The sequence below is a fragment of the Labeo rohita genome, unplaced genomic scaffold, assembly GCF_022985175.1.
Source record: "Labeo rohita strain BAU-BD-2019 unplaced genomic scaffold, IGBB_LRoh.1.0 scaffold_1176, whole genome shotgun sequence".
Classification (NCBI taxonomy): domain Eukaryota; kingdom Metazoa; phylum Chordata; class Actinopteri; order Cypriniformes; family Cyprinidae; genus Labeo; species Labeo rohita.
This window is the reverse complement of record NW_026127314.1, coordinates 417-14,118: the sequence shown is the minus strand read 5'-3', so window position 1 is coordinate 14,118 and position 13,702 is coordinate 417. Positions and strand designations below refer to the sequence as shown.

The window sequence follows — 13,702 nt, the reverse complement described above, 5'->3', positions numbered from 1 at the left end:
GCATATTGTCCCATGCCAAACAACCTGGAAAGCAGTGGAAATTTATATAAGAGCTTATTTATCAAATAAACAAATATTAGAAAAATTTTTTATATGCATATATTAATATGGTGACAGAGAGAGCTCAACGTGCTGCAACTTAAGAAAACACATGCAAACAGAAAAAAAAATGACAAATTAAGAAAACATCATCAGTTTGACAACACAGGTGCTGCAAATCCTCGCAACGCAAACACAAATATGGAAACGCACTGCAAATAGCACATACCACAACAGAAATGTTTTAGGGGGACCTCAAAAAGTGACGAACCCAGCTGGGACCTGAATTTTGACCTGATTTTAACCATTAATGAAACACTGCAGAATTATTTTGTGAACTTTGAACGTTATATTTATTTGCAAATATTTATTTATTTATATATATATTTATTTGCAGTTAAGTTAATAACGTTTCACAGTTAAGTGTGTAATTCATCAGATTAGTCTTATAATATCCAAAAGACCAATGAATCATAAGATCAGGATGTTATAATAAACAAAAAACTTACCTTTTAGTTCACTGACAACACCTCTACTCTAAACAAAAGCCACTGAACAAATAATCAGGTCTCAGCTGGGTTCCTCACTTTTTGAGGTCCCCCTGAAACATTTCCATTGTGGTCTGTGCTATTTGCAGCGCGTTTCTGTTTCTATTTCAGTTGTGTTGTGAGAATTTGCAGTGCATTTCCATATTTGTGTTTGCATCGCGAGGATTTGCAGCGCCTATGTTGTCAAACTGATGAAGATTTTTTCTTAATTTGTTGTCGTTTTTTTGTATTTGCATGTGTTTTCTTAAGTTGCAACGCGCTGAGCTCTCTCGGCCACCGTAATATATATATATGTATCTTGCCATTTCATGATTTTTATTGTTTTTGTTTTCATTATTTGTAACTGTATATGTTTAATAAAATAACATACTCTCTCTCAAAGTTCCTGACAATATTCATGAGAGTTCTTTGGTTCACAGTCGGACCGACTGCACAAGTACAAAAATGAAGCAGGCAGATCAGGAGGATCCTCTGTGGTACAGCGAAAACCTGAAGCAAACACACACAAATACAGACATTCACATATAAAAAAAATATCTGTCTGTCATAAACAAAACATTTTTTTTATATCTTATTGTGTGTACACTTTTTTTATTCACAACATGAGCAATAACTTACCATTTTATCTTTCACCCAAAATCAGACAGTTCAGAGATGCTGTGTGAGTCTGTTATGATGCAGAGGTGAAGATGAAGAGGAAGTAGATGGTATTTATTCTGGCACTCGCCCAACCCTCTTCTTCAACACCATTATAAGTGTATTTCTTTTATTTAAAATATATTATCACTACATACTATCACTAAGTTCTATTTGAAGTTTCATTAAAAAAATACAGTAGAAATGTACTACTTAAGGTCCATTTGGACTTGAGTGGTGTGTTGTTCAAGTGTTTTTGACAAAAGAGATACTGTTTGTTTATACATTACACGTCATACCTGTGTTGCATTGATGTTGCACTGACATGAGTTACATTTACAGTAATTTTAATCAAGTGTATTATTTCTAACATTCAAGTTGATTTATTGATGATGGAAAACAACAGCTTTATGAAGTGACTACACAGTAGGTGTAATTTTAGAATGTGTACCAAAATTCACAATTTAACAGTAAGTATGCTTATAGCATAAAGTACTTGAAGTGCTATATTTCTAATGTGAAAAAGGTGCTACGAATGACAGAATAATAGTGTATTTGATTTAAAGACACCATAAGCATGTATTTAAGTATATCATATAAAGGGAATGTTAATAATTACAATACATTTAAAATGAATGATTGATTCTAGAAAAATGTGTGGGCAATACATTATAAATACACTAAGATGTTCCTAAAATTATCTTAAGAAGTACCAAATAGTGCACAAAAAATAGAGCACTTTAAGTACGTTATGGAAGTGCACTAGATGTACTTTTAAAAAAAGTGTATTTTACTGCACTTTTTTCACCTGGGCAATAATGTCATTGAGATTCTTTGTGAATGTTGGAGTTTCTGGAAACTGTCCAGAAGAAACAGAGCCCATAAATTCCTGCAAGAACTCCTAAGACTCTCAGTTCCTCCAGTAACCTCAGCATATATAAAGATAGGTTTTAAGGTCCTTGAAATACTGACAAATAGAGAATAATAACATATATTTGAAGCTACATGTTCTACTAGTTTTAAGACCTAAGGAAATAAACCAAAATGGTATTTTTTCACTTTTACAGCTGGACAGTGTTTGCTCAGAAGAATAAAATTTGTATCCACTCTTGTATTTAAGTTTTGAGATGCAGAATTCAGTCCGCATAAACTTCAAATGTATTTTGCTGATATTATAATTACAGTTACACTGTAAGAGTGTGTAACACACATTAATATTATTCTAATAACAAACTGAGGTCATACTATCCTTTACTTTTAGTGACTTTAAAACACATTGCAATTTAAGTGTGTTAACGGCATTGTGTACTTTGAATGCAATAAATTAATCTTTACAAAAATGTAAAAAATAAACGTGAAACGGCCTGTATAACACTACAGTGCATAAAACATGAAGCTGCTTCCCTTTTAGCTGACATGATCTGTCATTAACGCTGCATGAAACAATTGCATTAGCCAGCATAACAGTAGTTCTTTTTAACATTTTATTCATCAAAGAATCCTGAAAAAAAAAAAAAAAAAAAAAAAAAAGATTTCATGTGACACTGAAGATATGTAGGTCATATTTAGAAGTATTTTTGTGCTCAGAGAACACCATTCTGAAAATTACTTTTAACAAGTTTCAGAAATGTTGTAGACAGAATTAGGAACATCTTTGTGCTTTCTCAAAGATGAATTTATATACATATTTCATCCTTCCCCAATTGCATTTGTAGAAAGTATACTATTTTACAAATTAATTTGTAGTGCACTAAGTTTGTGCTTGATGAAAGCATGAAATGACTACATTTAGAGTGTATTTTCAATTTCTGTGTGGTGCAAGGCCTTGTTTGACAGTTGGTTTGGTGGGTGTAAATGATCTGTCAGTTTGTGTGTGCCTGTGAGTCATTGCATTAGGTCATATTCTATACATATTCACATGATTATATTTACAAATAGGTGCATTAAACAGTTTGAAGAACCATTTATCAGCATGATCTGACCCTGTGAAATTGTGACCAATTTTGCAAAGTGTTGCCACACCTTGTGGTGCATGTGAATGACCTGGCAATTGTTAGTAATATGCACCTATAAGCAGGTGCACAATGCACATACACTCTGCTTATTACACACACAGGGATGCACAGCAGCACACAAACATGCCAAATATTAAAAATGAAAGGATTACAATGTAAAAGATTATTACTGTGTACATAAATATAAAAATGCCTACGTGTCGTAATGGATAGTCAATCGCCTTCTTATGTGAGCTGTTTTTTGGTTTCACTTTCCAGAAACAATCTTTAGAAAACAATCACGTTCGGCAAATAGGGAAGAGTTTTGAAAGGGGGTGCACAACTCATTTGAGTGGGTTCGGCCCGTGAATGCCCCCCTTTGCACCGGCCCTGCTCTCTGGAGAAGTGTTCAGCATTTGTTCTCGCAAATTCTGCCCTGTAAATAGCAAATCCGGCATGGTGCGAGCATAACTGCACTGTTAGACATTTCTGTAATTTCTACAGTTATTAACTGTATATCACTCAGTATAATGCTGCAAATTCCCTTTGCAGTAAATAACTGTAATAACCATTGCATCAATGGAATTTTCTGTGACGTCTTTCTGTGACGTCAGACCCCAAATACAGAGACTTACTGTATTTTTTAAAACTGCTGTATACTACTGTTTGCTGTAACGGCCTCTTTGGTGGCGTTCTATTGAGGTTGTTTGATTTTCCTCGTTTATTACATTTGGATTGACACCATTTACCCTACAACCGTGTCTACAACGCCGCAACAGCTTAGGTTGGACTACACTGGATATGTTTCATGGCTTGTAATAATTGGAAAATCCACTTGGAGTACATCTGTACCTCAGAAATATACCCGGCATCACTTTACTACCCGCATCCACCTTACGAAAGAATATAAAGGTAAAAATGTATGCACGTTTGTCTCAGTGTTTGTCAGATTTTTGTACACCAGTTTAACCTAGTAACATTTACCCGTCAACATGGCGGTAACAAACTTTGCTATGGTAAACTGCATTGTCCTTTCATAAGGCTTTTATCAGCTTATTGAATTAAGTTTTTTACGAGCAACGCTTATCTTATATTTATATATATTAGGTTAACTAATGTGAAGTTTTGATTAAGTGTTAGTAGTTAATGTTGGCCAGTAGCCTATTGAGAAAATAAAATTGTATGTTAGCTAGGTTAAACAAGTTTTATAGCTGTTAGCTGCCTTTCTACTTTTAGAATTAGTTTGGTATAATTTTTAATCGAATTTAAGATCTACATTTTTTGTGTTTGTGTTTCAACTACATTGAAGCATCAAGAAAGACATGAGCATGCCAACCACTCTGAGACTAGGTTTTGAGAAGTTTGCCTGTTCTCTGTGGGGTTTTCCTTTAAAAAGTAAAAATGTCTTGTTTTTCAGAGAAGACAAGTGGATAGTGAGCAAAGGTGGTGGCCATGTTTTGGAGCAGCACCTGGGTTTTGCAGATCACTATGTATTCTTTGGCTGCTTGTCTTTTCCCCATTATGTTTCTGTTGCCTAAAGATTCTTTGTGAGAATAAATTCAGAGAATACAACATAATGCACTGCAAAACATACCAAGACAGGAGAAATGGTGAAGATGCACTGTTCCAGGATTGGAAGACTGTATTGTTAAGTGTTATACAGGCAATGTTTTAAATAAAGAATTTGATATTTTGTCATTCTTGTGTCTGTTTTAATTGAATGTCAGTAGTACCTTCGTAGAGTAAAAATAAAATTAAATGAATTCAATATAAAAATCTACTGAAATCTATATTAAAGTGAATGAATTACAGTAGTATACTGATGAATTAGATTTTTTAAATAATAATTAGCTGTAAAACAGTACAGTTTGCTACTGTAAACAACAGTGTTGCTAGTTAGCTACTGTAAAATCCCTTTGAAATGTCAGGGAATGGGAGATGAGACTCTGATTGGTTTAATGCACATTACGCCCGAAACACCCACGACTCATTAAGAGAACAGGGACAACCCTCTTAGACCATGCGCCGGGCGCGCTGACCATTTTTCCGTCCTTACAATAGCAAAAGTGGATTCGGACACACCCCATGTGCACCTGCGCCGTGTGCTTTTGCTTAGAAAGCTAAAATAGGGCCCACTGAATAGTCTAAAGCAGTTTCTCATGTCTCAGTCAGTAAAAATATGATTAATGTGCCATTATTTTTTAGTTTTCCTGTGGATGTCTTTGACTATTTTGTTTCTTTTCTACATTTTTGTGTTTTAAAACATGTCTAGAGACACTGTCTTATACTAAAAGTGCCTAATGATTACATGAATGCTAGACACACTTCAAAAATTAAAACGTAGATGAAAATTAGTGCACATTTAGTCAGACTAAACTTATGTTTAAGATTAAATGTCTTTAAAAAAAAATTGGTTAAGTCTTTCACACATTTCTCATGTGCTGTTGTGGTCGCATGTTGCCTGCTAAATTTATCACGGATGTAGGCCTGTGGGTGAGACTTTAGATTCATTATCTGCTATAGGGAAATGAAGAGAAGAATGACAGCGTGCAGTAAATGGTAAAGCTGTTTGCACATGCAAACTAATGTGTTCACTATTAAGATAATACTTTAAAATAATATGGAAAGACACACTGTTATGTCTTGTGTTAGTGTTCATAGATTGTAATATTGGGCTAGTCCACTAGAGCTGCTCATCATTTAGTTAATCTCAATTGTGTATTTAAGTTCCTCTTTCTGCACTCTTCAGTGGATACTGATCGTTAGATCTAAAAAGTCTTACTGTGCGTAATGATTATACTAGACACACTTAATAAAAATAAAACGCAGATGACAATTAGAGAACTGCACATTTAGTTAGACTAAACTTTAAATGTTAAATGTTTAAGATCAAATGTCTTTTGAAAAAAAAAAATTTATCTTTATACTTTCTCATACTAAATAGTTGGTGATGTATAAAGTCTTTCACACATTTTTCATGCGCTGTTTTGGTCACGTCTGCATGTTAAATTTAATGCGGAAGTAAGCTTATGGGTGAGATTTCCTAAACAGGTGGATAGTCAAAATGCACAAATTTATTTATCAACACACTTGTAGCTCCCTATTTTATGTCATGATGCTTCACAAAGCCTACTGTCCAAAATATGGCTTTGTTTGAACAACTTTTGCTGAAGATTAAAACGATTTCTTTTTAGGAATAAACAATAAAATGATCAGGAACAAACTGTTTTGTTAAGTGTTTGAAGCACTTGATAAAAAGTAAACCATGAGCAGAATGTAGTCTGCACACAAATTATGACAATTGACAAAGAACATGTGTATAATTTTTTTATTATTATTAATAATTATTAAACAAGTGTGTGTTTGCTTAATATAATTCAGATTATATAGCCCAATGTGTGCTGGGCAAAAAGAGATTTATGAAAGAAACAATTCGATCATTGACAAAAGCATTTCTGGGAAATGCAAAAGTATTGATTTCTTTATAGGCAGACAAAAAGGATTTGCAGTGTTTCCGTTCACACAATTCTGACATTCCATCACATTTGTATAGTACTTGTACAGCGATAAAGAGGCACTAGATTATTAATCTTTATGAAATCATCAGCAATGTTCTTATCAGCATTCTTCCAGAGCTCTTCAAAGACAAAAACATTCATTTTATCTTTGCGTATATTTTTCCAGTTTTCAAGGCCCGGAAAAATATTGTCATCACTCTTAATGCACTTTGTCACACAGGGTGAGTTGTAAGAGTAGAAAACTACACAGTTGTTTTGATCTGTATTTTTCAGAAGTGTGTCCATGGGAGAATTACCTTTAGGAAAGAGCAGAATATGCTCAGCATGTTCCTTTGTCTTTCCATTTGGCCTTGTAGCAATGACACTGCGTGACGTTGAGCAGAGTGCACATGTTTTTCCTTCAGTGATAAAATCTTTTACATATTGTGCCTCTTGCTTGCTGAATAGATTCTCAATTTGAGATTGTTCATTTTTACACAGATCTGGTGGGACACTGATTGCTATTGCATACATTAGTTTCTTCTTGGTCTTTGGCTGGACACTGGAAGACATAAAATAGTGTAAGGTTATAACAAATGCTCAAGAAACATTGTGTTTACCTTGTTCCTTGTGCATTTTTACATTCAAACTAAATTTACATGCATTTTACTCATTTAAAGCTGAATTATTGATTCATTTTACTGAAAACTGTACAAACTGACTTACTTGTCATCAAAATGTTGGATAATTTTAGCAAGGGCAGCAGGGTTCACTTGCCCCCAAATGTTTCAAACACACAGATGAAGGAGGCAGAGGATGATGAAACACTTCAGTGAAGCCTAAAGTGAAAACATCATTCATTTCAGTGCAAAACTTGAGTTAAATTCATGCAGGGGATAATATGACGGACAAGATAAAACAGAAGAGAAAAGAAAGTTTACTCAAACTTACCATTGTGTCTGCTTGAATTATGAGGAAAAAAATGCTTATATTTTCAGAGCTGAAGCGCTTTTGTTTCTCTTCTGATATGCTGATGGTTGAGAGACATATATAAAGAGCTGACTGGTTTATGATTTACAAATCCACTTAGTGTTTAACTAGAGTGGATGTGATTTTTGTGTGTTTGTGTGTGTGCTTCTCACATTTGTTTAAGATAACTAACAACCAGGTCCAGAATCTGTCAACATTTTTATCGTCCATATCGGGAAATCCAGCAGAATTATCTTCCATATCGGGAAATTCTGTAAAATAAATGTTAACATGGAAAATGCGGTAATCAGAACAAACAGTACAGTACATAAACAATACTGACCTAAACAGTAAAACAATTATGACACAAAGCAATTCTAAATATATTCTAATATATATATATATATATATATATATATATATACACACACACAACTCTATACTACTATATAATCTACTGGAAAATTCATAAAACATGAGAGAAACTCATACATGGAATTTTGAATTTATTAAAAGGCAAAATAAAAACAAATGTTTATACCGTATTCAATTAGCACAAGAAACACTTTGATTCATTTTTGAGCTGGACATTAAGTGAATGCATTCCTGAACATTGTCACACTAGTCCAATATGTCACAGTTATCCTCTGCAAAACATTTTAATGTTTCCTTTGTTCCAGTTTCCCACCACTTATCTGTTACCGTGGACACTAATCTTCACAGCTGCTCATCATTTAGTTAATCGCAAATTGTGTATTTAAGTTCCTTCTTGTGCACTCTTCAGTGGTCTGGTCTTGTTAATGTTAAGTTGTTTGCATGCCTGATTGTTGAATTTTTGGTTATGGATTAAAAAATGTTTAATTTAGATGCTAAACATACAATAATGTGAAATTCATTCATTTACATACAACAACAGTACAATTACTAACGTAAAATGTTTTTTTTAAGACACACATTTTTTTTGTAACTTCTCCCCACCAGAATCTCCACACTTAATACATTGCATAATTTGATTATTATTCTTTACACATCGATAGAGAGGCACTCGATTATTAATCTTTGTAAATTGCTCTTCCTGATCCTCTGGCAAACCAGTCGAATCATTGGGCCAGATCTCTTGGAAAACTAAAGCTTTAATCCCAGTTGTCTGTGTGTTTTTCCAGTTTGAAAGGCCATATAAAATACTGTCCTCTTCATCGTTAATGCATTTTGTTATGCAAGGTGAGTTGTAAGTATACAAAACAACACACTGATCATCATTTATCATGTCCAAAATTTTCTGCAGGGGAGATTTAGAATGTGCAGCATCTCTAGAATAGATAAGAATATACTCAGCATGGTCATTTTCTTTAGAAGAACTGGTAGAATCTCAACTCGGCTTTGTGGCAGTGAGACTGACTGAGTCTTTGGTGACTTCATATAACCTTCTTTCTTTACTGGTCTTGAAATCATTGAAGGCTGTTTTTATTTCATTCGTGTTGAAATACCAAATCAAGACTAAATGTATCTGTGCAGTGTTGATATGGGACCCTAATGAGTACAGAATACTGATGATATCCACCTGGCTGTAACCTAGAACACAAATCACAAAGTTATTACAGCTTTCAAAAACTCAAAACTTGTTTTTGAGACAGAAGTAATTACATTTTTTGCTGATTTTGTACATTCAACGTTAACATGTTTCAGGATTGTATTTATTTTTAACCCACAACTGTGGAAATATTGACTTACTTATCATCAAAATACCGGATCATTTGAGCAAGATGCTCAGTGTTCACTGGCACCTGATTGCCTTGAACACACAGATGAAACAGGCAGAAGATGAACAGCCTCAGTGCCACAGAAACCTAAACTAAAACAGCAAACCTGATAAACAAAAGAACACATGCAACAAAACTCAAAATCCATGATGACCATGCTTACCATGATGAATGTTAGAGAAGGGAGAAGGGAGCTCTTCAGAGATGATGTGTCAGGTCCCGTCCCAACAAGAGAATATTTATTCTGGCATCAGCCATATGCGAATAAACTATTTTATTGTAACTGGGAAGGTGGTTTGAATGTTCGTTAAACTGTTTGATTTTTGCATACAATTTGGTTCATATCACAGTTTAGTTTGCAAATTACAATGATAAACTGTAAAAGAACTCAAATATCCTAACAACAAATGTCTTCTCTACTGGATTCCTACAATAGACTCATCTATCACTACTGAGTCAAGTCACATTAATCTATACAGCACTTTATGCAACACAAATTGTTTCAAAGCAGTTTCACAGAAATAAACAGGAAAATAGCAGTGTTGTAAAACAGCACTAATCAAAATAGTGCCAAAATTACCCAGTTCAGTTGTGTTCCAGTGTCAGTGCAGTCAAATCAATAACATTTCTGAAAGTATATTCTCTTTTAAGCCCCAACTTACCAAACCAAAGGACTTTGTAAATATTAAATATACTGGCAGTACTTCTAAACTGATTCCAGACTTGACTTCAAGACTTCACAAAGATCAATGCTAATTTCAGCTCATTTGAAATTGAAGCAACAGAAGAATTTGCACTTTTTTTTTAATCTAAAAGAATATGTGTTAGTCCAGGTGTATGTAAAGGTCATTGCTTTGAACCAACTGATATGAATGTGTCCTATATTTGAGGAGTGCTATATCAAACTTGACTATTTAAACTGCTTTCAACCACTCACATTATTGCTCTCTGTCATCTCTTCTGAAATACAGCATTTGGAAATGAGTGGATGGGAAAGACTACAATTAACCCTCTATTGTGTAACAAGCAACAAACCTGCATGCAGTGTTTCACTTAATGTGCATCATTGTAAGTATATGAATTTTATTTCTCTGTGAGATTTACTCTTTATGAGCAAGCCGCTACCTCTTTAAGATTTTGTTATAAAAGATACAAAAAGGAATCACACTAGAGCCACATAAAATGAAATAATGTCAACAGTGATTGGCTGCATTACCATAATTCTTGACTTAACATATATAGGTATTTAATACCAAGGGCAATGAATATCTATATGATTCATGTTCTGGTCATATAACTCTTACGTACTTATGAGTATTTAGAATAAATCTGAACATAATAATGTGAAAAAGTTAGTAATCAACAATGAACATACAAATAATGATGAACTCAGAGTTAAGCTTCACTTAACACTTAATATATTTATCTGCTTCAGGGGTCATGTGTTTGCATTTGCACACAAATTATTCTGAAATTAAACCATACAAGAATTGCTGAATAAATGTTTATTTTTCATCATGCAATAAGCCAGTATATATATCAGTAATTATTACGAGACAGCTGCCATCTAAATACAGTATAAGCACAATGAGAACTCTCTTTTCTTCATTTCTGCATCTTGTAGTAGCACAAACTTCAGCTAAGTTAGACACTACAGTCACCAAAATGACCTGCATTTCATTTACTTGGAGTACAGTATTTGATTAAATGTTTGAGAACTTGACCATTATACTTGATGTGAACAGGAGTTTGAAGTCTCATTACCTGACAAGGTTGTTCATCCAGGGTGCATGTTAACATTCATTTGTTATACGCTCAATAGTATTATTACAATTATTCACAAAGCGATAGAAGGGAACACGACTCACAATCTCTGTAAAGTTTCTTGCGAGATCAGAGCATCTATGGTCATTTTCATTAACATTATAGACTTTCTTGAAGACAAAGGCTTTAGTTCCAGTGTGATTTTTCAAGATGTCAAGACTTGGTATAATGTCATATGCACTTGATTTTAGACAGGGAGAGTAGGCGGTGTAGATGACAATGCAGCTGTCATTTCCTTTACGTTGTGCAAAGTTTTTAAAGGTTTGTAAGGAATCATTTTGGAGCAGGACAGACACTGATTCACTTATGCAATTTTCTATTACTTTACAATTACAAGGCCAATGTCCTTCTGCCATGAGGTCTGTACCATTGTAAAACTTATTTGTTGTATTATAAATGGTATTTTTCACATTTTTCTCCAGAGTCAGGAAGTTCTCATTTGAAGGATCAAAGTTCCATTCACACTGATTCCTCGGTACATTGATGGCTACAGCATACGACTCATGTTTGGTGTCTGTATAGCTGAAAAACATCAAATAGAGCAAGATAAGAAGAGTTTTGTGATGACCGGCAGACTAAACACGGTTTACTAATGACATTTTATTTCCTTATTTCTTTTCTTGTGCTACATCATATAGTTAAATGCTATTTATAAACCTTTATTTTATGCTTTATACTCACTTCTCCTCAAATAATTTAATTATTCGGGCAAGAGTTGTAGGGTTCATCTCCTGTCCTTCCACACTTTCTGTCCAATGATGAAGCAGAAAGAGCAGCAGGAGTCCATTCAGAAACACAATAGACTTCTAAAGAGGTAAAACATGCACACACACAAACTATTAATAACTAAAAGAAACACTTAAAAGAAACACTTTTTTTCTTACTATAGAAAACATTTGAATAACCTAACAATCTATATAGTTCCATCAATGCCAATAAAGAACTTTTATGATTAAGAGTAAATACTAAACAAATTGAATGAAAAAAATTGAGTATAAAACATATGAACATTACTTACCATTGATGCTGAAGGTTCAAGGATGATGTGCAAGTCTTGAAGTGTGAAGATGCAAGTGTGAAGATGCATGTGAAGTGACGGAGAGGCTATTTATGATCCTGGACCCTTGACTGGCCCTTTTCATCAGCATCATCACAAAATCAATGCCAAAGATCATGATCACTCACTCTTTCACTGAGGTCTTTGGCAGGGTTTAAGCATCACAGGTGTCTTATTAACCCCACCCCACCCCAATCCAGCCCAGACAAATGTCAAATGACTAAAAACACAAACATACTTTTGAGGGCACATCAGCAAAATATGCCGCCTTCATACCATAGAATGTTTTTACTTCTTTTTTATCATTTATTGAAAGTGTCGTACTTGCAACCTGCTCTTGTGTTCAGTTCAGACAACAAACAATTGCACGATTTCTGTCAGAGGCATTATGTTTCATTTGTTGTTCTTTTGTGAATGTGCATGTCTGTTATGATAAATTATATGCATTCTAATCTCTACAAAAGCTCCTCTGACACTTTGGGGCGGGAGGAAACTTGTTCTACTGACACTATCTATTGAAATAAATAGAAATAAAATGGTCTGCCATGGCCTTTCAATTTATTTTTTCTCCATTTATTTAATATGAGGTAGATTCCAGCATCTTCTTCATGGAATGAAGCCTAAATACACAGTAATTACTCCTGTATTTACACTTACACTCTTAGGCAGTCATGCAAAAAGCACCACCAGACAGAATATCAACATTTCGATTCATTAGGTAGGAATTTTATAGTAGCTAGTAATGACTGTTTGGAAATGCAGACACACCACCTACTTAACTAAAGTAGGTGGAGTGTCTGATTCAACTCTACCCACGATTATCGTCAGATCAGGTGAGCCCTAATTTGCTACGTCAGACAGAGGCAGGATCTAACAGATGTCACTCTAACATCACACCAGGGTCCCAAGCATTTTAACTTCTTTTGTATTTGCTGTAATTGAATTGTATTAAATGGGTTGACATTCTGTTCAATTAGAAAAAGAAAAAATCCCATGCCAGGGTTGCAAGGGTTGCCAAGTCTGCTGTTTTAAAGTGGAATTGGGTTACTTTTACGTGGGATCTTTCCCCAACCCCCTCAAAATGCAATTTCAACAGAGGGAAAAACAGTGGAAAAAAATGTGATTGGGCTAGTTTTGAATAACAATTGGCTTGTTTTGTTTTGCAGTCCTGGCAACCCTGCCCCACGCACAAAGCTCTGGTTATATTGTACTTAAAGAGTAGTATATTGTTCAAAAATAGATTAACTGACCGATCAGCTCTTCATTGAACGATAGATAGTTAAAACTAAATGCATAACGAAGAATATTGAACTAGCTTATAACTAATGAATATGCACTGTAGGCTATTTTAGGTTTTTGGGAAACAGAGAACACACAA

At 34.3% G+C, this 13,702-nt stretch overlaps 1 long non-coding RNA gene and 1 pseudogene across 1 annotated transcript; both read right to left on the bottom strand.

Moving 5' to 3' along the window:
- Window positions 1-6,614: 6,614 nt before the first annotated feature.
- Window positions 6,615-7,302, bottom strand: LOC127157715 (uncharacterized; annotated as a pseudogene).
- A 1,052-nt stretch (window positions 7,303-8,354) lies between these two features.
- On the bottom strand, window positions 8,355-9,630 carry LOC127157714 (uncharacterized). The gene is made up of 3 exons (XR_007825986.1): window positions 9,607-9,630; window positions 9,415-9,530; window positions 8,355-9,255 (listed from the first exon to the last, which is right to left on the bottom strand). It is a non-coding gene; the product is annotated as an uncharacterized LOC127157714 (long non-coding RNA).
- Between the last annotated feature and the right edge of the window lie 4,072 nt (window positions 9,631-13,702).